The sequence below is a fragment of the Lissotriton helveticus genome, chromosome 10, assembly GCF_964261635.1.
Source record: "Lissotriton helveticus chromosome 10, aLisHel1.1, whole genome shotgun sequence".
Classification (NCBI taxonomy): domain Eukaryota; kingdom Metazoa; phylum Chordata; class Amphibia; order Caudata; family Salamandridae; genus Lissotriton; species Lissotriton helveticus.
The window spans coordinates 494,581,117-494,606,565 of NC_136071.1; the positions used below are offsets into that span (position 1 = coordinate 494,581,117).

The 25,449-nt window shown below is 42.7% G+C and overlaps 1 protein-coding gene across 1 annotated transcript in view; it reads right to left on the reverse strand.

Annotated features, from left to right (window-relative positions):
- LOC144784302 (LITAF domain-containing protein-like) overlaps positions 1 to 25,449 on the reverse strand; it is a 255,396-nt gene that overhangs the window by 22,607 nt on the left and 207,340 nt on the right. The window lies entirely within an intron of this gene.

The window sequence follows — 25,449 nt, forward strand, 5'->3', positions numbered from 1 at the left end:
TCCTTGCTACCTCCAACGCTCTCCTATTCCTCACAGGGAATACTGGTTTTGGCCAGCAGCCAAACAGTGCTCTAAATAAAGTGGTTTTGGTGTCCCTGAGTGATGCCAACTCACCCAGCAGGGAGAAGTCTTCCAGAGTTTCCCCTCCTCACACAGCCTGTCTGGCTGCTTGGCATATGAAAATGTTGGGGTCTGAAAACTTCCCTTCTGATAGTCCATTTCCAGGCACCAACTGTGAGTTAGGGTCTGAGTCTTTTAAGTTTAATTTTGGGGTTTTGCTTCTTTTGAAGAGTTCATACCCTCCTCTGCCCCCTCTTCCTTTTGAAAAGCAGTCTGTCACAGTAGGAGCAACTCCAAAGCTAATAGTCCCACAACACAAGCCATGAGAGTGACTAGAGTTCACACCTTGATGGCAGGTACAGTGCTATGTTCATCAAAAGCAGGGGCGGCTCATCCGTATTGGCAGAGGAGCACCGCCCTACTGGTCAGGGTGAGTCACAGAAAAGAAAAATGACAATAAAACAATATTATTTTACTTTTCTGTGGCTGGCACTGCCTTAGGCATAGGTGTGTAGGGTGGGGTGGGCCGTGCCAAGACAAGGAGGAGTGGTGGGCACTTATTAGTGTGCATATCAGTTTGGCCGACTGTCTTAGGCCGGCCAAACAGACATGTGCACTTCTATTTCCCCAACCCAGCTGTGCTACAGAGCCGGGTTGGAGAAATGTCGTAGGCTCCCAGGCATTATCTGAGCTGCAGACCAGGCTTCTCAGATTAATCATGTGCTGCTCTCATAGAACCCAGAGTCCTCCATGTTATGTGCCATTCACAGGAACAACTTATACCCTGTGCATGTACACAGCATACACACATTGCACAGCCCTATACCTTCCATGTACTGTGCTACTCATGGACACACATTTACTCAGGGCCATCTATTTATATGCATGCACTGCTCAGCACTGTTTCCTTCACATATTGTACCATTAATAGACACACATACACCCAGCACATGCATTAAGCATTTACCTTAACAAGGCCTAATAGCCAGGTCTGGTGGGTTAGTGGACTAATGCGTCCCCTGCACTTAGACCTCATGGTCACAAGTCCAAATCTGGTGGGTCCGCTCAGCCTTTCATCCTTCTGAGGACAGTAACATGAGTACCATTGAGTTGGGTAACAATAAACATCTGGAATTCAGAATCAAGATTTCCATGGTGTGAGAACGTGTATTCAACATACACACACCGCACAACATTACATCCTTTACCTATTGTTCCATTTACAGGCACACATGCACCCAATATCCTCATTCAAGATGCACACACTGCATAACGTTACATCCTTCGTGTATTGTACCCTTACCAGACACATACACACCCAGGTCAGAGACACCACTTCTGCACTAGGTAGCACTTCACATCACCTGATGTAGGCCAAGTGGGGAGTAAATCACACTGCAGGAGAACTTTAAAGTGAGTGAGCCTGTAGTTCTCACTCCATTTGCAAAAAAAACATTCACTTTTACTGGTCACCACGCGGTATGCTGCCACAATTGCACTCATACTGCTTAACTTCTGGTGAAGGTAGTAACCTTCCACCACTATGATGGTAGTGCTTTGGGTGCTGCACCCTGTCCACCAAGAAAGCAATCCATGTGATAGGCCTATGTCATTAAACACACACATGACTTATGTTTGCCTATGACAACAAAAATCAGCATTAGGAATCCAGACATCAGTACAGTTGGGCAGTCAGCAGCGGTGCAAATCTAATACCATGCACAGAATGTTTCCATCCCAACACACATGCTTACACCAGGCATGGTGTCAGGGGTTTAATAAAGTCGCAGGAGATTCTGTGCATGGATATCTCCCTCAGTTGTTCCCAATGTCTAGGTTTGAGTTGTTATTTTGGGGGGCGCTGTGCCTGACCTCTGGGGCCTCACTACATTGGCAACGATATGGGTCTCCTGACTCACCTTCTGCAACCCCATCACATCTTTCATTTACCATACGATGGATCTCACAGTTACCCAGCACAGATGCAGCAGCTGCAACAGCGATCGTTCGCAAGGCGTGGAGCCGAAGCTGCACTCCAACTAGCATTTCCTAGACCTAGCAGCTGACCGTCTGCATCCGTCATCTGTCAACCGTGCCTCTGATGATGCCCTTAGCCTGCGGTCAAACACTCACTTCTCACACTCCTGATTGACATTTTTATTTGTCACCCCGAGTGGGATGGGTATGCTCAGACGTGAGTCCCATGCTCTCCACACCACTGGAGTCAAGCTATCCAGGCTGATGAAGGCTGATAGCCAGAAACCGGTCCTTGGATGCTTGATTCCGGTCCAGGAAAGACATGGCTTGGCAGTTCAGGCTGGACTGTTCCCATGAGGCACAGGGTCAAGGCTGATTTGCATATAGCCATGTCTGGCCTGGGGTGTTGTGGAGTGCAAACAAAACGATGGATTTAGGCCCAGATCTCTGTACTGGGGTGATTGTATGACATTGTTCTGCATTCTGTCCATCAATTGTTGTTTTTGCAATTGTCACCCCGAGTGGGATGGGTATGCTCAGACGTGAGTCCCATGCTTTCCACACCACGGAGTCAAGCTATCCAGGCTGATGAAGGTTGATAGGCAGAAATCGGTCCTTGGATGCTTGATTCCGGTCCAGGAAAGACATGGCTTGGCAGTTCGGGCTGGACTGTTCCCATGAGACACAGGGTCAAGGCTGATTTGCATATAGCCATGTCTGACCTGGGGTGCTGTGGAGTGCAAAAAAACGATGGATTTAGGCCCAGATCTCTGTACTGGGGTGAATGTATGACATTGTTCTGCATTCTGTCCATCAATTGTTGTTTTTGCATTTGTCACCCCGAGTGGGATGGGTATGCTCAGACGTGAGTCCCATGCTCTCCACACCACTGGAGTCAAGCTATCCAGGCTGATGAAGGCTGATAGCCAGAAACCGGTCCTTGGATGCTTGATTCCGGCCCAGGAAAGACATGGCTTGGCAGTTCGGGCTGGACTGTTCCCATGAGACACAGGGTCAAGGCTGATTTGCATATAGCCATGTCTGACCTGGGGTGGTGTGGAGTGCAAAAAAACGATGGATTTAGGCCCAGATCTCTGTACTGGGGTGAATGTATTACATTGTTCTGCATTCTGTCCATCAATTGTTGTTTTTGCATTTGTCACCCCGAGTGGGATGGGTATGCTCAGACGTGAGTCCCATGCTCTCCACACCACTGGAGTCAAGCTATCCAGGCTGATGAAGGCTGATAGCCAGAAACCGGTCCTTGGATGCTTGATTCCGGCCCAGGAAAGACATGGCTTGGCAGTTCGGGCTGGACTGTTCCCATGAGGCACAGGGTCAAGGCTGATTTGCACATAGCCATGTCTGACCTGGGGTGGTGTGGAGTGCAAAAAAACGATGGATTTAGGCCCAGATCTCTGTACTGGGGTGAATGTATGACATTGTTCTGCATTCTGTCCATCAATTGTTGTTTTTGCATTTGTCACCCCGAGTGGGATGGGTATGCTCAGACGTGAGTCCCATGCTCTCCACACCACTGGAGTCAAGCTATCCAGGCTGATGAAGGCTGATAGCCAGAAACCGGTCCTTGGATGCTTGATTCCGGTCCAGGAAAGACATGGCTTGGCAGTTCGGGCTGGACTGTTCCCATGAGGCACAGGGTCAAGGCTGATTTGCATATAGCCATGTCTGACCTGAGGTGGTGTGGAGTGCAAAAAAACGATGGATTTAGGCCCAGATCTCTGTACTGGGGTGAATGTATGACATTGTTCAGCATTCTGTCCATCAATTGTTGTTTTTGCATTTGTCACCCCGAGTGGGATGGGTATGCTCAGACATGAGTCCCATGCTCTCCACACCACTGGAGCCAAGCTATCCAGGCTCCTGAAGGCTGATAGCAAGAAACCGGTCCTTGGATGCTTGATTCCGGTCCAGGAAAGACATGGCTTGGCAGTTCGGGCTGGACTGTTCCCATGAGGCACAGGGTCAAGGCTGATTTGCATATAGCCATGTCTGACCTGGGGTGGTGTGGAGTGCAAAAAAACGACGGATTTAGGCCCAGATCCCTGTACTGGGGTGAATGTATGACATTGTTCAGCATTCTGTCTATCAATTGTTGTTTTTGCATCTGATTGACATGGTGACACCATTCATCCACCATTGGGCGCACACATTTTCACTGATCCCTGAAAGCACAGGCAGCCAGCTCTTTCTGCCACACAACCCACTGCCTACCATCTACAATTCATCAGCATCCCTAGAGCCTCCAAGATGTGGCAGAATGAGACTAAACCCATTAGCAAAGGAATCAACTGGAGAAAAAATTATAAATAATAGAAACATTGAACAAGATACAATCTGCTTACATCACAGTATTATCTTTCTCTCCTCAGCTCTTTCCCTTTCTCGCCTTTGTTCTTCATGACGCAGTCTTCGGTGTATGTGATGGTTTGCTATGTTTTTTGTTGAGTTAGCGCCAAGATGCTCAGTCATGAGAGCACTGTATACATATCTCCTGTCCTATCATACCATATCATATATCATGCACATTGGCCTTATTCACCTGCTAAGACCGCAACGAAGGCCCCACTATGCAGCTTTCAACTCCCCTGATTTTTGCATCTATATGCTTCATCTTCAAACTACATGTGTGGGTGAGTGCCCTCACTGCTCTGTAGTGAGTGAAAAACATTCAACATTGGCATCAATAGTAATGGGCTCCAGTCACAGGACCCAGGCACACAACCCACAAAAGGCAGAGGTCTTCAATCTGAAGGGCGCGACCCTCAGGAGGCCCACGGAGTCAGGGCCGGACTGACTACCGGGCAGTTTGGAATGCTGCCAAGCTGGGGGCTGATTTCACTGCAGTGGGAGCTGATTTCGTTCATGGAGACCTGCCTGTGCTTCGAAATAATGAAAGCAAAACAAATTTTGTTTAGTACACGCAGGTCCCCATCAACGAGCTCAGCCCCCAGCTCAGCAGCCGTCCAAACTGCCCGGTAGCCAGTCCGGCCCTGCATGGAGTCCTGGGAAGGGGGGCCTGCATTCCCCAACCTCAATTGTGCCTGGAATCCAAAACATTTGCTCTTCGATTTGGAAAAAGACAACTGTTCCGAGACGTTTAATTCCGATTATTAAAATGCTGAAGTTTCAATAATTGAGTCTCCTGTGCTGGGAATAGCCTTCGTGCCAGGGTGCCGGCTTGCCTGAATAAAATGCAAATTTGCGCTGTGAGTTAATCTGCAAGTATAAAGGGTGCTTGGGAGACGGTTCTGGCTTTAATTGATCGAATCACTCCAAGCTTTGTGATGACAAAGATGTGTTTTGTTTTAGTGTTAGTGCAAAGAGTTAACAACTGGGCTGTGAAGTGTGTGCTTTTAATCGTAATTAAATTTACAAAGCCCTTAGTACCCCTAAGGAGGTGTTGAAGGGACAGTTATGTAAAAAACAAAATTGCATTACATAGCTCTGGTATTACTAAAATCTACATTTTGGAAGCACAACTTTATCATAAACCAATTTGCACATTTTGTAGCAGTCCATCTTACACTGTGTGTAATGCAAGAAAAGATAAACGACTTACACATTCACAGTGTTTTCTGTCAAAGGCTGTGACCTCGCAGTACTAAAAATACACAAGTCACTGTTCTCCACTGCACCAACCAAGATTTAATTTAATTCTGTGGCTCTGGGGGAACACACAGACCTCTGCAGTGCATTAACTAATAGAGGTTTCATAATGTACTACAGTACATTTCCCACTGTATAACAACTCTTTTTATTTATTTTTCATTTAAAATGCTCATTATTTTATATGTAGCTACCTGAAAGACTTAAAAAACGTACAGAATATTTTCATCCTTATATATGAGAGGCTTGCGCCGCCAGAGCATCACTTGTTTTTTCGGTCCGGCAGCACAAACATCTCAACCATACCTATGAGATAGCGCAAAGCCATCCTGCATGGCTTTGCATGCTATCATAGAAATGGAGTAAAAAGAAGCAGCGCAAGTCACTGTGTTGCCTTACTCTGCATCAAGGAGGCGTTCAATGAGCGTTGCATGGGTGTTCCTACGCAACACCCATGGATATTGCTGCTGCCCCAGATTTACAAAATCACGCAAACCTGGGGCAGGCCAAAACCTTACGCCTTCCCAGCGGAGGCACAATGAGGATAAATATGTTCATTTATCCTCGTTTTGTCTATCCTTCCATGTGTGCTGCATTTTGCAGCTCATATAGAAAGAGGACAACACCTCTCAGGATTGTGTTTATAAAGGAAGGTGCCCCTTCCTGCACAAATCCTGCCTATGTTGGTGCTAGGCAGCAATTTTTGAGCCAATGCAAGGGTAAAGGACAGGAGTGCACCGTACTTCATAAATATGTTGCATTCCTGCCCTTTCACCTTAGCATAGGGCAGCGAAGCAAGAAGACTTGTGGCGCTGCCCTAAGCCAATTCCTCATAAATGAGGCCCTTTGTTTTTAGCTACACCTTTGACCACGCCATGTTTAATATTATTTCCCCACAGTAAAAATGATTTGCTGTGGGAATTGGGGTGTTTGTGGGTGTCAATAATTATCGATGATGAGAAGTACCAGGTTCTAGAAATGTTTCTCGTGGGGGACCTTACACGGAAAAAAAAATTGGACAAGGGGATCTCTGCATCAAAAAGTTTGAAGATCTCTGCCCAAAGGGCCCCAGTGGGGTACACCATCAGTGGAGCTGCCAACACCCTACACTCTTTAGTGAATTTAGCAAACCTGCCTCAGCGGCACACCCATGGGGCATGTGGGTCACCTGACAACAATTATTTCACTGCTTCTAGTTAAAAAAATAGCTTATTAATGTGTATCCAGAGTTGAAATAAAATACATTGGGAAATGTAGTGTTGGCCTATTTGGGGCAGGATCGTCACATTGTAGAAGTGAACGCCCAATTAACAGGGGCCTGTTAGCAAGTCAACTTTGGCGATACCATTCAGTCATCTTGTGAAAGCACTTAATATTTTGGAGGTCATCAGTTACCAGCGTCACCTCTTGTGGCTGATTGTCTCAGGTTAAGGGTATAAATGGCAGCTGACACCACACCTGAACAGCCTACAGAGCGTATTGCTTTATTAATATTAAAATGGAGGCTAACAGCTCAACAGCACAGATTTTGATGTTTTAGTGCACTTTATGATATGCTCCAGTGCCTAAAACCCATTAATCTTCCCGGTGGGTATGTTGATATGGAGAAAAGTTATCTTGAACAAAGGAGTTTCCAAAAAAAGAAAGCTCAAATTATTTTCAGAATATGGGGTTTGATGGAGAATGAGCAATTTAACAGAACAGCATGTGATTTTACTTGTGGGCTCAATAGTGTCTGTTGTATGAGTGGGACGTCTGAGAAAAAGGTAATCTTGTTTATGATGACTTTGGGTTCATGGCTGTCTAGTGAAGATTGTTTCCTCAAGTCAATGAGACAGAGGCGATTTGGGAGGATCCTTTGCTACCAGAAACAGGCCGATGGCGTAGTGCTAGATATCTGTACCCATAGTCAGGTTTTGGGGTAAGTCAGCAGTATACTCAGTGGCGGAAGGGACGGCCTCTGGATCCCATTCCCCCCCCCATAAAGGAGTGGATCACAGTGACTTCTTAGCATTAATAATCCAAGCAGTACTGTTACTCTGCCCTTATAATTTGCCTAATTCATATGTCTTGGTGCTATTCATCGACATATAACGTTACTCATATCAGAAAGGTTAGCAACCTTTTTATCCCACATATATGTCGCCTTCAGTATTTGTATAAAGTGGGTACATTGCAATAAAATGAAAATGCAAAGGTTGAACCATGTTCTGATCGGTGGTTCAGTGAAGGGGTGCCGAGAGCATTCAAGGTCTTCCCATGTTAAGTAAAAAAGACAACTGGAAAGGGTCAACAAGGAACATACAACCTTCCTTTTTTATTTGTGTTATGTTTTAGTTTTGAAAGACAAATATGGGGTCCGCAAAGTTTTATTAAGGCTGTTTTATAAATAAAGCCCAACGGGTGTTTGTAGATAAATGGATGTTGAGACTGAGTTTTCATAGGACCAGGTGCAGAAGACGTCCGTCATGTAACAATACAGAATTGTTTTTTTATACACAGCTCAACAGCACAGATTTTGATGTTTTAGTGCACTTTATGATATGCTCCAGTGCCTAAAACCCATTAATCTTCCCGGTGGGTATGTTGATATGGAGAAAAGTTATCTTGAACAAAGGAGTTTCCAAAAAAAGAAAGCTCAAATTATTTTCAGAATATGGGGTTTGATGGAGAATGAGCAATTTAACAGAACAGCATGTGATTTTACTTGTGGGCTCAATAGTGTCTGTTGTATGAGTGGGACGTCTGAGAAAAAGGTAATCTTGTTTATGATGACTTTGGGTTCATGGCTGTCTAGTGAAGATTGTTTCCTCAAGTCAATGAGACAGAGGCGATTTGGGAGGATCCTTTGCTACCAGAAACAGGCCGATGGCGTAGTGCTAGATATCTGTACCCATAGTCAGGTTTTGGGGTAAGTCAGCAGTATACTCAGTGGCGGAAGGGACGGCCTCTGGATCTGTATTTCCAAAGAAGAGACAGTCTTTGAACAGAAAATAAGAAGGAATCCTTGGAGAACTCCAAAGGTGAGAGAAAGGTTTTCTGGAGAACTATTTCCAAAGAAGAGGCAGTCTTTGAATAGAAAAGAAGTAATCCTTGGAGAACTCCAAACTCAGAGAAAGGTTTTTAGAGAAGTGTTCCCGAAGTAATCATTAAGAATTTTGGTCTATGGATAGATGAAACCACCAATTGTTGCAACGCATACTTGAGATATTAGTAGGGGGAGAAAGACCTCTCAAACCCTCATGGGAAGGTTTGACGTGCTTCACTCTCCTTAGGCTCAAAATCATAACTTTGCTTCTGGATCCCACTGTCAAAAGCATTCTGTACCAATTTTTGACGATGAAATGATTGACAGATCTTGCACCAATAACTTACAAACATTTCAATAGACCACTTAACAAAAATACTTTTCACATAAATGGTAGGTGATGCCAGTAGAGTCAGAGCCAGTATTCTAGGAACCTCATTACTGTGAGCACCTTAAATATGAAATATGATGTACTATCAAGAGAAACATTGCAGTTGTGTGTCACTTTCATTCTGGAAGGTCTGTTGTGAGTGAGAAAACTTGAGTGATATAGTTGATCAAGAGTGATTCATGTAGGAAAGATGACGAGTAATGGTATTGGGGTGGTGTTTAAAGAAGGGATAACCGATCCAGGATTTATACATTATAGCCCTTGCTAGAGACCTCCTGCAATTCCCAATAAGGTGGATAACCATGTCACTGCCCCATTGGCAATTAGGAGATCTATGGAGGTACAACAGACACCTCATGATTCCAGCTGTTGAAAGGAGATTGCATCTAACAGGGAAACAGCAGAAGAGAGTGAAGAATTAACATAGGAATGGGATCTGGAATTACTGTATCCCCCAGTAATTTGTAATTCCTCAGGGGATTCCCAGAATTCAACCCGAAATCCCTATTAATTCCCTTTGCTCTAAGTTAATATGACTACTTGATTTAGTGAATCGGGATGGGTGGTGCGTGATTAACAACCCTACTTGCAGAGTCCTGGGAGTGAGCCTCTATCTGCTATTATTTGTAGGCTTTCCAAGTGGGAGATTAGTTAGAAAACTTGTAGGCCATCATTAAAGGATAAACCAATGAATGTGTGTAACATAGTGCATTCTCTTATCTTCCTACATCGTTTAGCTGGGACTCTTTTAGTATGTATGTATTTGAAGTAGCTCCATGGTGATAGAACCTGGAGTTAGAGAGACCACTGTTGATATGAGTCAGTTGGACCTGACTAGATTGCTGGATGGATGAGACCATCTTCTCCCTGGAATAAACATACTTCACTTACCTCAAGCTTCTCCACGTGTATCAATTTGACTAATTCTTTACTGGCGACGAACGAAGGACACCTACCCCGTAAATCTTCATCTACTACAATTTTTTTACAAGGATTTGGGAGAACTTTCTTGGTCTCAACATCTCATTGTTAAAAAAAAATCAAAGAGGAGAAAAGAATCAGCAACGTGAGTCACTTCTTTTTATTTTTCATTGTCTCACCCTTTGATCTTAAATCTGGGTTAAAAGACTCTTATCAAGTTTTCACTGCCTCTTTGTGGGTTGGGAGCATTCGCCGCATTCCTCACCATCTCATTGTGCTTGTTGGGAGGTCCGGTGCGGGCTTTTAAAGTTTGCCTGTAATTTTCAAGTTTTTGCTGCGTGCGCTGAACATTGCCTTTGCGTCAGTCAACTTGGTTAGCGCATCAATTAAAGAGACTCTGCGCCAACTGACACATGTCGTGAACTTTGCCTGTGCAGCAGTCAACTTGTTAAGTGCTTCAATTAAATATATTCTCTACTGTAACTGAAGCGGAATGCACCCGGCACGCCTTCCAAGCTGCCAACAGTGATCCTGTTTAAAAGCGGTATTGAGGAGGTCACCCATTGGTGAACCCAGTGCTGTGTTGTTCTGCCAATAACTTACTTATTTTTAGGGGTGCTGAGGATTTGCACAATTGCTTTGAATTTGTGACACTGTTCAACTTGTTACTTTTTGAATTGTGCTCGCAACTAAGAAAAACAACTCTACAAGCAGTTAAATTTTCGTTGTAAACGCGCCACGAACATTCTTATGTGCATGCTCTTATATGTGTTTGTTATTCTTCAAGCTGACTCCTTCATTCTCGGCTCAGCATGCGTCTCGTTCCACACTGCCCGCATTTGCTCTACTTGGAAGTGATCTCATTACGTCACGTCACGCTTGATGTTGCATGCGTGGCATGGCAGCCATCTTTGTTCAGCTAAATCTTTCTGGGTCGCTGTACTGCAGAACTGCTCTACGACTCCATTGTTTTGGCTCAGAGGGCCAAGAAGTATTTGATTACTTACCTGAAATTCTTGACCAAGATTTTAATGAGTATGAAATTTGCATATTGAAATTAGACAGACATTATCTGCCTAATTGAGCACTATTCTGGAGCAATATAATGTTGATCCCAGGACTCAAAATGATGGTGAATCTGTTGAAAACTATATAACTGCATTGAGGAAGTTAGGATCCTCTTGCAAATTTGGGCTTCATTGCAAGAGAGGATAAGAGACCAGTTCATGTTAGGGTGCAATGTTCAAAAAGTCAGGGAAGATATTTGGCAAAAGGATGATCCTTCGCTAGAAGAAGTGACAACCATTGCCAAACAAATAGAGCATTATTTAAAGTGTGTGGAAATCATTACTAAGCATGAAACTAAAAGTGAAATTGTTCATGAAGTGAAAACTTCCTCTAAAGAAAAACATGTAAAAAAAAGCTTATAATATTAAGCCGGATAGGAACATTTCTCACAATTTTCAAAAAAACAACTTCCAACCTAAATGTTACAGATGTGGAAATTTAGGGCATTTTGCAGATGACAAGAAATGTCCACCTTAAAAAGCCATGTGTTCAAATTGCAAAAAAGATGGGCATTTTACTGATGTCTGTAAAGCAAACAAAATAAGGTGAAAGTCAATCTCATCTCACATGATGTTCAAAGTGACAGTGACTTCTGTTCCGACTTTGACTGTTGTCAAATTGTGTCTCAAGTCACTGATAATAATAGGGGACCTGTTGATGAAGTGCTTGTTGATGGGAAAGCTACTTGTGTGTTATTTGATTCTGGAGCAAAATTTACTATTATTTCTAGACAATTTTATATACACAATTTGAAAGATAAAGTAAAAATCTTGAAGGCTGACATTCAAGCTAGTGGCTATGGTGGGGAACCCATAACGCTTATAGGATATTTTCATGGTCTAATTGAATACATATATGGTAAAGTTTATGCATCTTACAAGGAGGATAGTATTCTAAGCTGGTTCCACCAAAGAGATTGGGTGTGATGCTAGATCCCAATAGTAATCCACACATAATATTGAAAGAAAATTTTCATTTGAATGAGATCACCTCGCAGGATTGTAATGATGAGTATACTTCAAACTTGAAGAAGACATTTTCCAGCGTGTTTAGAAAAGATTTGGGTTGTCTACTGGACTATGTACACTAAATACGATTGGCGTCTGGAGCTGTGCCTGTTGCGGGTAAGGTTTGTGGTGTCCCTCTGGCGGTGAGAGATGAGATGAAGTCACAATTAGAAAAGCTCAAATCTGAAGGTATAATTGAGGAGGTTGAAGGGACACAATGGTTGGCACCAGTTGTGGCCGCCCGAAAATCGGATGGAAGTCTTTGCTTATGCATAGAATGTATGACAAAATATAGAAAGACAAAATATCGGCCTACAAAAATATCGGAGCAATAATATCGATGTCAACAATATCGACATCCTATCTACAAAAAGGTAAGTACAAAAATATCGAGAAAAAAATATAGATGTCGAAAATATCGTTTTTTACAAAATATTGTTTTGTTAGTTAAAAAAAGATGTAAAATTAGTTTAAAAATACTTACAAATATAATAACCATAGTACAGAATATATTATATTATTTAAAATTAATAAGTAATATACATAATGTAATAAAAAATATAATTAAACATAAAAATATAATATATAATATATATATACTTAATAATCAGTTGTAATATTTATTGTAATGACTTATAAATAATTAAAAATATTATATATTACAAATTCATCTATACACATAAAATAATAACATAAATACAAATTAAATCATTATGCAAAACAAATTAACAAAAATAAATTTCGTTTTAATATTTTTTTAATTACTTATATACTACAGTAACTAAAACAATACAAAAAATATTAAGTAACAGAGGGAATAAAATACTATTCCAACTCCCAAAAAAACAACAGTAAGGAAAATGTTGGATAGCGTAGGGGTAAAAATCACTATCCTCACTCCAGAGAGTGCAACAGTAGGGAAAGTGTTGGATAGCTTAGGGGTAAAAATTACTATTCTCACTCCAGAAAGTGCAACAGTAGGGAAAGTGTTGGATAACATGGGGGTAAAAATTACTATTCCAACTCCAGAGAGTGCAACAGTAGGGAAAGTGTTGGATAGCGTAGGGGTAAAAATTACTATTCCAACTCCAGAGAGTGCAACAGCAGGGAAAGTGTTGGATAGCGTAGGGGCAAAAATTACTATTCCAACTCCAGAGAGTGCAACAGTAGGGAAAGAGTTGGATAGCGTAGGGGTAAAAATTACTATTCCCACTCCAGAGAGTGCAACAGTAGGGAAAGTGTTGGATAGCGTAGGGGTAGAAAATTACTATTCCAACTCCATAGAGTGCAACAGTAGGGAAACTGTTGGATAGCGTAGGGGTAAAAATTGCTATTCCAATTCCAGAGAGTGCAACAGTAGGGAAAATGGTGGATAGCGTAGGGGTAAAAATTACTATTCCCACTCCAGAGAGTGCAACAGTAGGGAAAGTGTGGGATAGCGTAGGGGTGAAAAATTACTTTTCCCACTCCAGAGAGTGCAACAGTAGGGAAAGTGTTGGATAGCGTAGAAGTTAAAAATAACATACTTATAAATGAACTAATATTTTAAAATATTAAAAAAAATATTTATTAAATTAATCTAAACTATTTACAAATAAATTAATTATCAATACCCAACTATAAATGTAATACCTCCTTAATTACATATCAATTACTTTACACACTATAAACGCACAACAAACACCAATAATAAAATAATACACTTAACATAATTATCAATTAATAAATTAATTAAAATGAATTACCAATTAATACAAATTAATTACCAATTAATAATTAATTAACAATAATATAATTAGCAAAATAAATTATTACTTAATTACATTTGAATTACTTCCAACCCTATTCCCCTAAAAACCCACAACCCGCTACAGAACATAATTATCAATTAATCAATTAATTATAATAAATTACCAATTAATAAAAATTAATTACCAATTAATTAGAATTCATTTATAATTCCTAAAAAATAAACAAATAATTTAGTATAATTAAATTACTTCCAACCCTATTCCCCTATAAACCCACAACCCACTACAGAACATAATTATCAATTAATCAATGAATTAAAATAAATTACCAATTAATAAAAATGAATTACCAATTAATTAAAATTAATTCATCATTCCTAAAAAAAATCATAATTAATTTAGTATAATTAAATTACTTCCCATCCTATTCCCCTATAAACCCACAACCCGCTACGGTACTAAAATACAACATTTACTTAAATTACATTTAAAAAAATAATACATATTAAATACATACAAATATACATAAAAATCATATAAAAATCGATATTATTATTATCGATATTACTTACATGGATATTAACAAAATCGATATTACTTACCTCCGAAATTCTGTCCCTTCGATGTTAAAAAAATCGATATTACTTACCTTCTATATTCTGTCCCTTCGATATTAAAACATCGATATTATGATAGGTCGATATTGAAAAATCTATATTTTGTCTGCCTACCTTATGCATAGACTTGAGGGAGCTTAACAAACAATTTGTGGTGGATAGATATCCACTTCCCAAAATCTCTGATATGTTGATGCTTCTGCAAGGTGCAAAAGTTTTCTCCACGGTAGATCTCAAATCTGCCTATCATCAAATAATGTTAGATGAAGATTCCAAAGACTAAACTGAGTTTATTACATCATTTGGAACTTTCAGATTTATAAGACTACCTTTTGGTTTGGTGTCAGCAGCTTCAGTTTTCCAGAGGGCTTTGGAAAAGGTGTTGAAGGGCAGTTAGGTGTCAAGATCTACCAAGATGATGGGCTGATTTATAGCAAAAAACAGGAAGAACATGATTTAAGGCTCAGGCAGGTTTTAGAGGGATTTCATCAACATAATCTCACTGTCAAGTTAGACAAGTGTAAGTTTAACAAATCTTCAATTGACTATCTTGGTCACACCATATCTGGCCAGGGAGTGCAACCCAAAGCTGAGTTGGTGAAAGCCATACAAAATTTGGCCTCTACTACCAACCAGGAAGACCTGATGAAATTTCTCGGTATGGCTGAGTATTATAGCAAATTTGTGAGCGGTTTTGCTGAAAAGTGTCTTAATATGCAAAGACTCCTATGTAAAGGTGTAGATTTTGTCTGGTCTAAAGAGTGTGAGGCTGAATTTTTGGAGATCAAATAATTGCTTAAGAAGACTCTAAAATTAAGTCGTTTTGACCCCTCGATGAAGTCTATACCCATTACTGATGCGAGCATGAAGGGGTTGGGGACTGTCTTGCTACAAGGTAATAGTGAATCAGAGAATGTGATCCTGTTCCTCTCAAGAAGTCTTAGGGGTGCAGAATTACGGTATTCAGTCATAGAAAGGGAGGCACTTGCTGTACATTGGGCAACTAAAAAGATAAAAAATGTACTGTGGGTAACCAAGTTTGTTATACGCACGGATCATAAACCTCGTTGTGAGGTGTTGAAAAAAAAGGTATTGATGCAATTTCGGGCAGGATTTCCAAATGGGTGGTGGCTCTCCAAGGATATGATTTTAATGTTCAATATCTACCTGGAGCACGGAACAGAAAAGCTGATACCCTATCGAGACTTGTGCCATTTTGTGAAAAACATTTAGAATATGAAGAGCAAGAGTCTAATGAATGGCTTTGTAATGTTGAGAATGATGGTATGAAAGAAAGCAGGTGGCGTGAAGAATGTGTCTCTGATGAAGAGTTATTGGAACTAGCCTCTTTGCACAAGAATAGATGGAGTAAAAAAATCAAAGGTGACTCAGAAAAGTATTGGAATGTAAGAGATGAATTGTCTAAGTGTAGAGGTTTGATTTTTAGAGGGGCAAGATTGATTCTGCCTGTGGTGCTTCATGATGAACTTCTAGAATTGGCTCATCAAGGGCATCAAGGAATGTCAAAAACCAAGGAGAGACTCAGGCTCAATTACTGGTGGCCTGGAATGGACCTGCAGGTCAAACGCCTGATGAGGGAATGCATACCTTGAACATTAAGTGAAAGGTATCTCAAGCCTAGGGTGTAACCTATGGTTATCAGAGAAAGCCCAGGAAAACCTTGGGAAGAAGTAGCGTTGGAAATCTTAGGTCGCATTCAAGGTAAAGATTTTGAGACTTATGTATTTGTCCTCATTGATATGTATTCCAGGTGGCCTGAAATTAAGATCACTAAGAGTATTGATACAAAACATGTTATCTCTTTTCTCAAAGAGGTTTTTGCTCGAGAAGGACTGCCTGTTTTTTTACTGACTGATAATGGGGTTCAATTCGTATCCAATGACATGGAAGAATTTTTACGAAGGTGTTCCATCAAACACAAACGGTGTTCACTTTATCATCCCGAGACGAATAGTATGGAGGAACGCTTCAACTGTGTGCTGAAAGAAACCATTGCTATGTCCAAACAAAACTGTTTAGACTGGAGGGAAGAAGTGTATAGGAAGGTTGAGATTTACAGGATTTTTCCTCCTGCAACCACTGGCTGTACTCCCTATGAGTTATTCAGGGGAAGGCATCCTAATGCATTGGTTGCACCCTTTTGGGTCAATGAGACTGTATCTAAAAGGGGGAGGACATTGTCAGATGAGGAATGGAAACTAAAAGAAAAAAAAAGGTTTGATGCACAGAAACTTACCTATGATGCAAGAAAGTCTGTCAAAATTACTCCTGGGAAAATTTTGTGATTGGACCATGATCAAGGCCCCTTTTGGTAGAAAGGCGTCTGTTCTGTTCCAAACACCACATAGGGTTCTTAAACTATTTACAAATGCTATAAAATCTGAAGACTCGCAAATTTGGAATCTTAATAGAGTTATTGTTATCAAAAACAGTTCCTTATTGCGTAGTCTAGGTGCTGGGCAATCTTCTGATTTGAACTCTTCATGTCCTTCGACTTCAGGTCTAACTCAACAAAGGGAGTGGTAAAGCAGCCTTACAAATTCAAGGACTATGGGGCCCAATAGGATGGCCGGCAGACTTTGCCCGCCCGCCATCCTTGCGGTAGTAGGGACCGCTCGCCATAAGGGCGGGGGTCCCGTCGGCAGCACTAGGATGCGCCCGCCACAGTGGCAGGCGCATCCCGCATTCCTACCATTGTGGCGGGCGGTGCACTTAGCACCGCGCGCCACAATGGCAGGAAAGCATGCTGTGCACTTCCATGCACAGAATGGCAGGCACCGCGCAGCGCCTGCCATGCTGTGCATGGAACTGCTGGGGGGTACCATAGGTAGGGATTCTCCGGATGCCTTTCCATGGTGGCATTGCCGCCACAGAAAGGCATCCACAATTGCCCGTCATAATATGGCTGGCCGTGTCTGATAGACACCGCCACCATATTATTCCTTTTCCGCCCCAGCCGCAAGGCGACGGGGCAGAAAAGCGGCGGACGGTCTTTCCGTCCACCGAGGTCCCGTCCGCCATACTAATATGGCGGGGGGGGGGAAACAAATGCGGATGTCGGGCGGAATGCCCCCGCCAGGCTGGCGGTGGCTACCGCCAGCTTGGCGGGGGCAATCCGCCCGACATCATAATGGGCCCCTTAGTTGTGTACCAGCGTATGCAGTTCATTTTATTGAAAGCAACGTTTTTGTTAAAAAGATTAGTAAAAATCAAAAGGTCCAAAACTGCAGTCCTATTAAGGACCAAGATTGTTGGCAGTATGTGGGCCCCACTATTTACAGGTTTTTCCTCCTAGGTAGTGTATTCTAGGCAGCAGTGACTAATCTTGGATGCCTAATATGTTGGCCAAATTGGTCAGCTATTGTCCTGGTGTTTAAAAAAGGTTTCGCTGTACCCATAAACTTGACCAGACGACAGGCTAGCTGGACATCTCCGCCTTCAAAGCATGCTTTCACTGCCTTCCTCCATGTTCTTATCCCCTTATTCCTTAGAGCAGGTTTTAATATAAGTCTTCGTTCCTTTTTTACACTCATGCATATGCACAGTAATGGTAACACGTCCTCTTTTGGTTCTCCGCATAATCGACAGTGGGTTGTTATCTGTTGTTGTTTCCATGGGGGCAAAGAGTTCAATGATGGAAGGATGCCCAGCTGCAGTTCAAGATATTTTCCTTTATTTATTCATTTATTTTGAAGGTTTTATATAGCGCAAACATGACCCTTGCGGGTATCAGAGCACTTTACAAGGAAAGAAAGATGAATAAAAGAACACTGTATGCCATAATTATGTCTTGCGGGATCAGTGGAAAGGCGCTTAAATGCTTTAAGTCTTTTCTCCAAGATCAAACCTTTCAGGTCACTCAAAAGCCCTGTTTCCGAGACCTTCACCTTGGCCCAAGGAGTTCCACAGGAATCTATCCTGAGTCCGACCCTGTTCAATATTTACATTTGACCACTAGCGGATATTTTTGATGAATATAAGGTTCAATTGTTGTTGTATGCTGACGACACCCAACTAATTGTCACCCTATTGGAACCCGACAATTTCTCAACTATCATTTATCGCTATTGTAAAGCCTGCACCTAAATAATATTTAGGGGAAGCTCTGGAGTAGCTCTGTAAGACAAACCAACTGTGTGCCCTTTTCTTTAATGCAGCTTTATCCTCCACTAGGGACACCATTTTTACTGTTTTATTTACATTTTCTTTAAAACTTATATGGGACCCAGCACTCTCCCAGAGATCTCGTAGGGCCAGACAATCTATTGAGTATTGCAGGTAGGTCATGCCCGCGCTGCCTTTTTTGACTTAAGCTCATTCCAAAGATGCGTGTTCAGAGTCCCAGACTCAGCTACATTGGTTTTGTGCCACCATTTGGCAAAGGCGCCCTTGCCAGCAATTTGTTGGTTCTGTTAGCCAAATTCTAATCTAATTTGTGCCAGCGAGGTATATTTGGGAAGATCGAATATTATTCTCATGGATCTAGCTACAGTGCTGTATACTATGCCTGCATCTCTTCCTCATAAGCATTCGCTCCCATATGTGATAGTGGGGATGATCTTCGCTTGAATCACTTGTCGCAAAGGCGTGAGACTTGGGACAGTTATTTTAAGCTTAATATTTTTTAATGCAACCGCTGTTGCATTGCCTCTTCTTGCTGTGGCTTCTTTTTGTTGCGAGAATGTACATTTACTGTCCATTATTACTCCGAGGTACTTGTACTCTTCAACATTTTCCAGTGGGAGTCCTCACAGTTGCCAGCGATGTCTAGGTGTATTCTTTTTCTGATTGAGCCCCATCAATTTAGATTTATACAAATCCGTTTTTGGAAGAAAAATTGTGCGTGGTGTCTATTAAGTGTTGTAGGCCAACCGAGGTGCCGCTGATTAGTACAAGGTCATCGGTGTAAAGTAAGTATGAAAGGGTAAGACCTTCCATATTTGGGACGTGGGAATTGCATTTATCTAACTCGAGCAAGAGGTCTGACATGAACTGATTAAACATAGTCGGGGCCAAAACGCAGCCTTGTTTCAGCCCCTCAGTCATGGGTATGTTTCTAGATAGGGAAGTCGCCAGCTCTCAACTTTATTTGTACCCATGTATCGGTATGGATGAGTATCAGCTGGGTCAAGAGGCTCAGTGGGATTTTTCTTTTGGATAGTGTGTCCCATAGTTTATTCCTGTCAATGTTATCAAAGGCGGATGAATAATCAATAAAGCAAACAAAGGGTGGCTGGTTGGCGTTTTTAACGGCATCTATCAGAAGGGATAAGGCATTGCTGTTCCAGTGAGTTTGCAGAATCCCATTTGATTGAGAGGGGTTGTTGCCATTTTGTTATTATGTATGTGTATACTGTATGTGTTAGCATGGAAGCAAAGAAATATAGAATAATATTTCCGTAGGTAAAAAGGTCGGGTGACATATGCCCTGTCATGCCAGACCTAGAAATTCAGTCAGATTAATGACTAAACTGCTCCTACCTGTGCCGCTGCCAGATAATAATACCATACATTATCTTGTTAACAAAGACCCTTTAATAGCATTACAATGACAAGTAAGTGCCCCTGAAGGTTCAAGCTCAGCAAGCTAGATAAACAAACAAAAATGATTACAGCTGTGTGGAGGGCAAATACTTTTTGTGAACGCACACAACTTCTGCACAATCCAAACATGTACTCCTGGCTACCAACCAAAACATTTCTCTAAGTGATTCTCACATAATTGTCTGATGACAGCTGTGTTGGCAAACCAGACAATAAAAAGTGCTATAACACATCCAGAATTGATTTTGTCATAACACTTTTTTTATGCTACATAGAAGCCACACAGCTGTAAAACATGACTTTAAAAAAAAAGCACTGGCATAGCCAATAGGTCTCGCCTATGTGAGAGCTATTGGCTTTGGTAATGTGGTTTAGCCGTTATGTACACCAGTGTAGCTGCTGTTCAGCATGGTCAAAAGTTGGGGGCTGGAGTGGGCTGGGGTAGATTGGAGTGGGATAGATTGGCGTAGAGTGGAATTGGGTTTATTGGGGTAGAGTGCAGTGAAGTAGATTGTCGTAGTGTAGAGAGGGTGTAGAGTGGGGTGACTGGAATAGGGTAGATTGGGGTAAATTGGAGTGAAGTGGAGGGGTAGATTGCGGTAATTTGGAGTGGTGTAGATTGAAGTGGGGAGTTGGGCAGATTAGTGTGATAGATTGGAGTGGGGCAGATTGAACTGGGGTAGATTGGCGTGGAGTGTTGTAGATTGGGTGGTGTGGGGTAGACTGGAGTGGAGTAGATTGGGGAAATTTGAGTGGGGTAGATTGGCGTGAGGTAGATAAAAAATACGGTAGATCGGTGTAGATTGGGGTAGAGTGGGATATATTAGGATAGATTGGAGTGGAGTGGGGTAGATATGGAGACAGTGGATGGGATTGATTGGGGATGGGATTGATTGGGGTGAATTGGAGTGGAGTAGGTTGGGTGGATCATAGTAGGGTTGAATGGAATGGAGTGGGGGTGGTTTGGAGTGGGGTAGATTGGGGAAGTGGAGTAGACTGGAATGGTGTGGTAGATTGGAATAAGGTAGGGTAGATTGGAGTAGGGTGGAGTGGGGCTGAATCGGGTAAATTGGGGTAGAGGGGGTAGATTGGAGTGGAGTGGAATAGATTGGGTTAGATTAGAGTGGGGTAGATTGAATTGGGGTAGATTGAGGTGAAATGGTGTAGACTGGGGTGAAGTGGGGTAGAGTGGAGTTGGGTAGATTAGAGTGGGGTAGATCGGGGTAGAGTGGAGTGGGATATATTGTGGTAGGTTGGAGTAGAGTGGAGTGCAGTGGATTGGGGTATATTGGAATGAAGTGGAGTGGGGTAGACTGGAGTGGAGAGGAGTAGATTGGAGTGGTGTGGGGTAAAGTGGAATGGGGTAGATTGGAGTGGGATACATTGGGAGGAATATGGTAGGGTAGATTGGAGTGAAGTTGGGGAGACAAGAGTGAAGTGGGTTAGATGTGCGTGAGATATATAGGAGTGGGATAGTTTGGAGTGGAGCAAAATGGAGTGGAGCGGGGTAGGTTGAGTGCAGTAGATTGGATTGGAGTTAGATAAAGTGGTGTGGGGTAGACTGGGATGATGTAGATTAGAGTGGAGTAGATTGGGTTAGAATGGGGAAGGTTGGAGTGGAGTAAATTGGAGTGGATTAGACTGGGGTAGATTGTATGAGGCCGGCTGGAGCGGGCCAGATTGAATGGGGTAGATTGGAGTAGGGTAGACAGGGGTGGATTGGGGTAGGGTAGATTGGAATGTGATGGAATGGGGTGAAGTGGGTTAGATTGGACTGGAGTGGGGTAGATTTGAGTGGCGTGTGGTAGATCGCAGTGAAGTGAGTGGGTTAGATTGGGTAGAGTGCAATGGAGTGTGGTAGATTGGGGTAGAGTGGAGTTGGGTCGAGTGGGTAGATTGGAGTGGTGTATATTGTGTAGTGTGAAGTGGGTTAGATTGGAGTGGAATGGGGTAGATTTCAGTGAAGTGGGGTGGAGTTGAGTGTGGTAGATTAGAGTGGAATAAATTAGGTGGATTATGGTAGGGTAGATTGAGGTGAAGTGGGGCAGATGGGAGTGGAGTTGGGTAGATTGGAGTGAGGTAGATAGGAGTGGGATAGTTTGGACTGGGGTGAAGACAGCTGTGCTGGCAAACCAGACCGTAAAAAGCACTATTAAGGCAGGGAGCATTAATTACATCAGAGCACTTTTTTATGCTGCATAGTAGCCACGGCTTTAAGAAAAACAAGCACTGGCAAAGGCAATAGGTCTCACCTTCTTTGACAATGTGTTTTAGCCATTATGTACACCAATGGGGCTAGTGTTCAACATGGTTAAACATTAGTGGCATGGAGTGGACTGGGTTAGATTGGAGTGGGGTTGACTGGCACAGGGTGGAATGGGGTAGATTGGGGTAGAGTGGAGTGAAATAGATTTGCATAGTATGGAGTGGGGGTAGAGAAGGGTGAGTGGACTGGGTTGGATTGGGGTAGATTGGAGGGGTGGAGTGGGGTAGATTGGGGTCATTTGAAATGAGGTACATTGGAATGGGGGAGTTAGGTAGATTAGCTTGGTGAATTTGAGTCGGGTAGATTGAACTGGGGTGGATTGGGGTGAAGTGGGGCAGATTGGGTGGAGTGGGGTAGACTGTGAAGTGGAGTAGATTGGTGAAATTTGAGTGGGATAGATTGGAGTGAGGTATATAAAAGTATGGTAGATCAGTGTAGATTGGGGTAGAGTGGAGTGGGAGATATTCAGGTAAATTGGAGTGGCGTGGGTTAGATTGGAAAAGAGTGGAGTGGGATGGATTGAGGTATATTGGAGTAGGGTAGATTAGAGTGGAGTAGGGTAGATTGGAGTGGGGTAGATTGGGTGGATTATAGTAGGGTAGAATGCAATGGAGTGGAGTTAGATTGGGGTAGTTTGGATTGGAGTAGACTGGGGTGGAGTAGAGTGGGGAAGATTGGAGTAGGGTGGAGTGAGGTTGAGTGGGTAGATCGGGGTAGCTTGGAGTGCAGTGGAATAGATTGGAGTAGAGTAGATTGGGTTAGATTGGAGTGAGGTAGATTGCATTGGGGTATATTGGGTGAAGTGGAGTAGATTGGAATTGAGTGGGGTAGATTAAAATGGAGTAGATCAGGGCAGGATAGAATGGGATATATTGGAGTAGATTGGAGTGGAGTGGGGTAGATTGGGGAAGTGTGGAGTGGAGTGGACTGGGGTAGAGTGGAGTGAAGTTGGGTAGACTGGAGTGAAGTGGGTTAGATTGGAGTGAGATACAATGGTGTGGGAAAGTTTGGAGTGGGGTAGAATGAAATGGAGCAGAGAAGATTGGAGTGGAGTAGATTGGAGTGGAGTTGGACAGAGTGGTGTGGGATAGATTGGGGTGCTTTAGACCGGGATGGGTCAGATTGGAGTGTGGTAGATTGAGTTAGAGTGGGGTAGGTTGGAGTGGAGTAGATTGGAGTGAGTAGTTTGGGATACACTGGAGTGGGGTCAGTTGGAGGTGGCCGGATTGGATGGGGTAGATTGGAGTAGGGTACTCAGGGGTGGATTGGGGTAGGGTAGACTGAAGCTTGATGGAATGGGGTGTAGTGGGTTAGATTGGACTGGAGTGGGGCGGATTTGGTTGGTATGTGGTGGATTGCAGTGAAATGGAGTGGGGTACATTGGGTCGAGTGAAATGGAGTCTGGTAGATTGGGAAGAGTGGAGTTGGGTGGAGGGGGGTAGATTTGAGTTTGGTAGATTGTGTAGAGTGGAGTGGGTTAGATTGGAGTGGAATGGGGCAGATTTGAGTGGAGTGTGGTAGAGTTGAGTGCAGTAGATTGGAGTGAAATAGATTGGGTGAATTATGGTAGGGTAGATTGTGGTGAAGTGGGGTAGATTGGAGTGGAGTGGAGTAGATTGGGGTGAGACAGATAGGAGTGGAATAGTTTCGAGTGGAGTAGACTGGAATGAAGTGGAGTGGGGTGATTGGGTGGATTGGATTGTGGTAGATTGGAATGAGGTGGAGTAGATTGGGGTAGATTGGAGTGGGGTAGATTGTGGTTGTGGTGGAGTGAGGCAGATTGGAATGGGACAGATTAGAGTGGAGAGTAGTAGGATAGATTGCAGTAAAGTTTGGAGTGGAAGAGGGTACATTGGAGTGGACTGGGGTAAACTGGACTGGGGTAGAGTGGAGTGGGGTGGGGTTGACTGAGTTAGATTGAGTGGAGTGGGGTAGATTGGAATGGAGCTGAGTAGATTGGAGTGGAGTGGGGTAGATTGTAGTTAAGTCGGGGAGGATGGGGTATAGTGGAGTTGAGTAGATTTAAGTGTGGCAGATTGGGTGGAGTGAAGGGTGGTAGATTGGAGTGGAGTAGATTGGTGGAGATTGTAGTAAAGTGGGGTGGGGTAGATTGGGGCACATTGGAGTGGAGTGGGATAGATTGGAGGGGATTGGGGTATACTGAAGTAAGGTAGAGTGGAGTAAGTGGTGTGGAGTAGAGGGTGTAGAGTGGAGTGGAGTGTTGTATTGTGGAGTGATTGGCATAGGTTAGAGTGGCATGGTTTGGAGTGGCGTGGAATCGAGTGGCATAATGTGGCCTACAGTATCTGAGAGCGGAAGGGCATAGAGTGGAGTGGCCTGTTGTATATTGGAGTGGAGGGTCATAGAATGTAGTTGCGATACATAGAGTGGCATGGAGTGGAGTTAAGTGGAGGGGAGTGGAGTGGAGTGGAACAGTGTGGAGTATGCATGGTGTGGTAGCCCACTGCCATTACAAACAACGCATTTTGAATTGAAATGGCCATTGCATTTAAACTGAAATACGATTTTACTTCATATAAATGATAATGTGTGCATATGTCATCACCTAGTGTATTGATTTGTATTGATTATATTAAAATATTTGTTTCCACCACACTTCAGAATTGCCAAAAAAGTGTTTCATTTGTATTCATTCTGATATATTCAGAAGCATTAGCACAGTTTATTTTTTGTGTGTTGTGTGCTAGAAAAAAAAACTTCCTACACCCTCTCCACTTATGTGGATACTAAGCAGGTTTGTCACAGAAATTCACTCACTTTGAAGTCAGAGAAAGAAAAGTAAACACCAAGCTCCCTGGAAGAGAGAGCTTGACATTTGACCTCTGTCTTTGAATACATAGCAAATGTGACAAGATAAGAACAAGATTTAAAGGCCTGTTCACAGAAAGTGAGTTCATGAAAGAATTCAGTAAACTAGGTTTGGGCAACGGGATGAACAAACTCAAGCTGGACAGCCTAAAGCAAGCAAAGTCAGCAAATACAAAGCCAGAAAATGTGAGTTTCAAAGCCAATGGTAAGCTAAGATGGATGCATTTATAGGTCCAACCTTCTGGCATGTCCCCAAGATGTCTTTAGATTGTGACCTAATGACAAAGCACAATAGATTGCGCATAGGCGAGACCTATCAGCCTTGCCAGTGTTTATTTA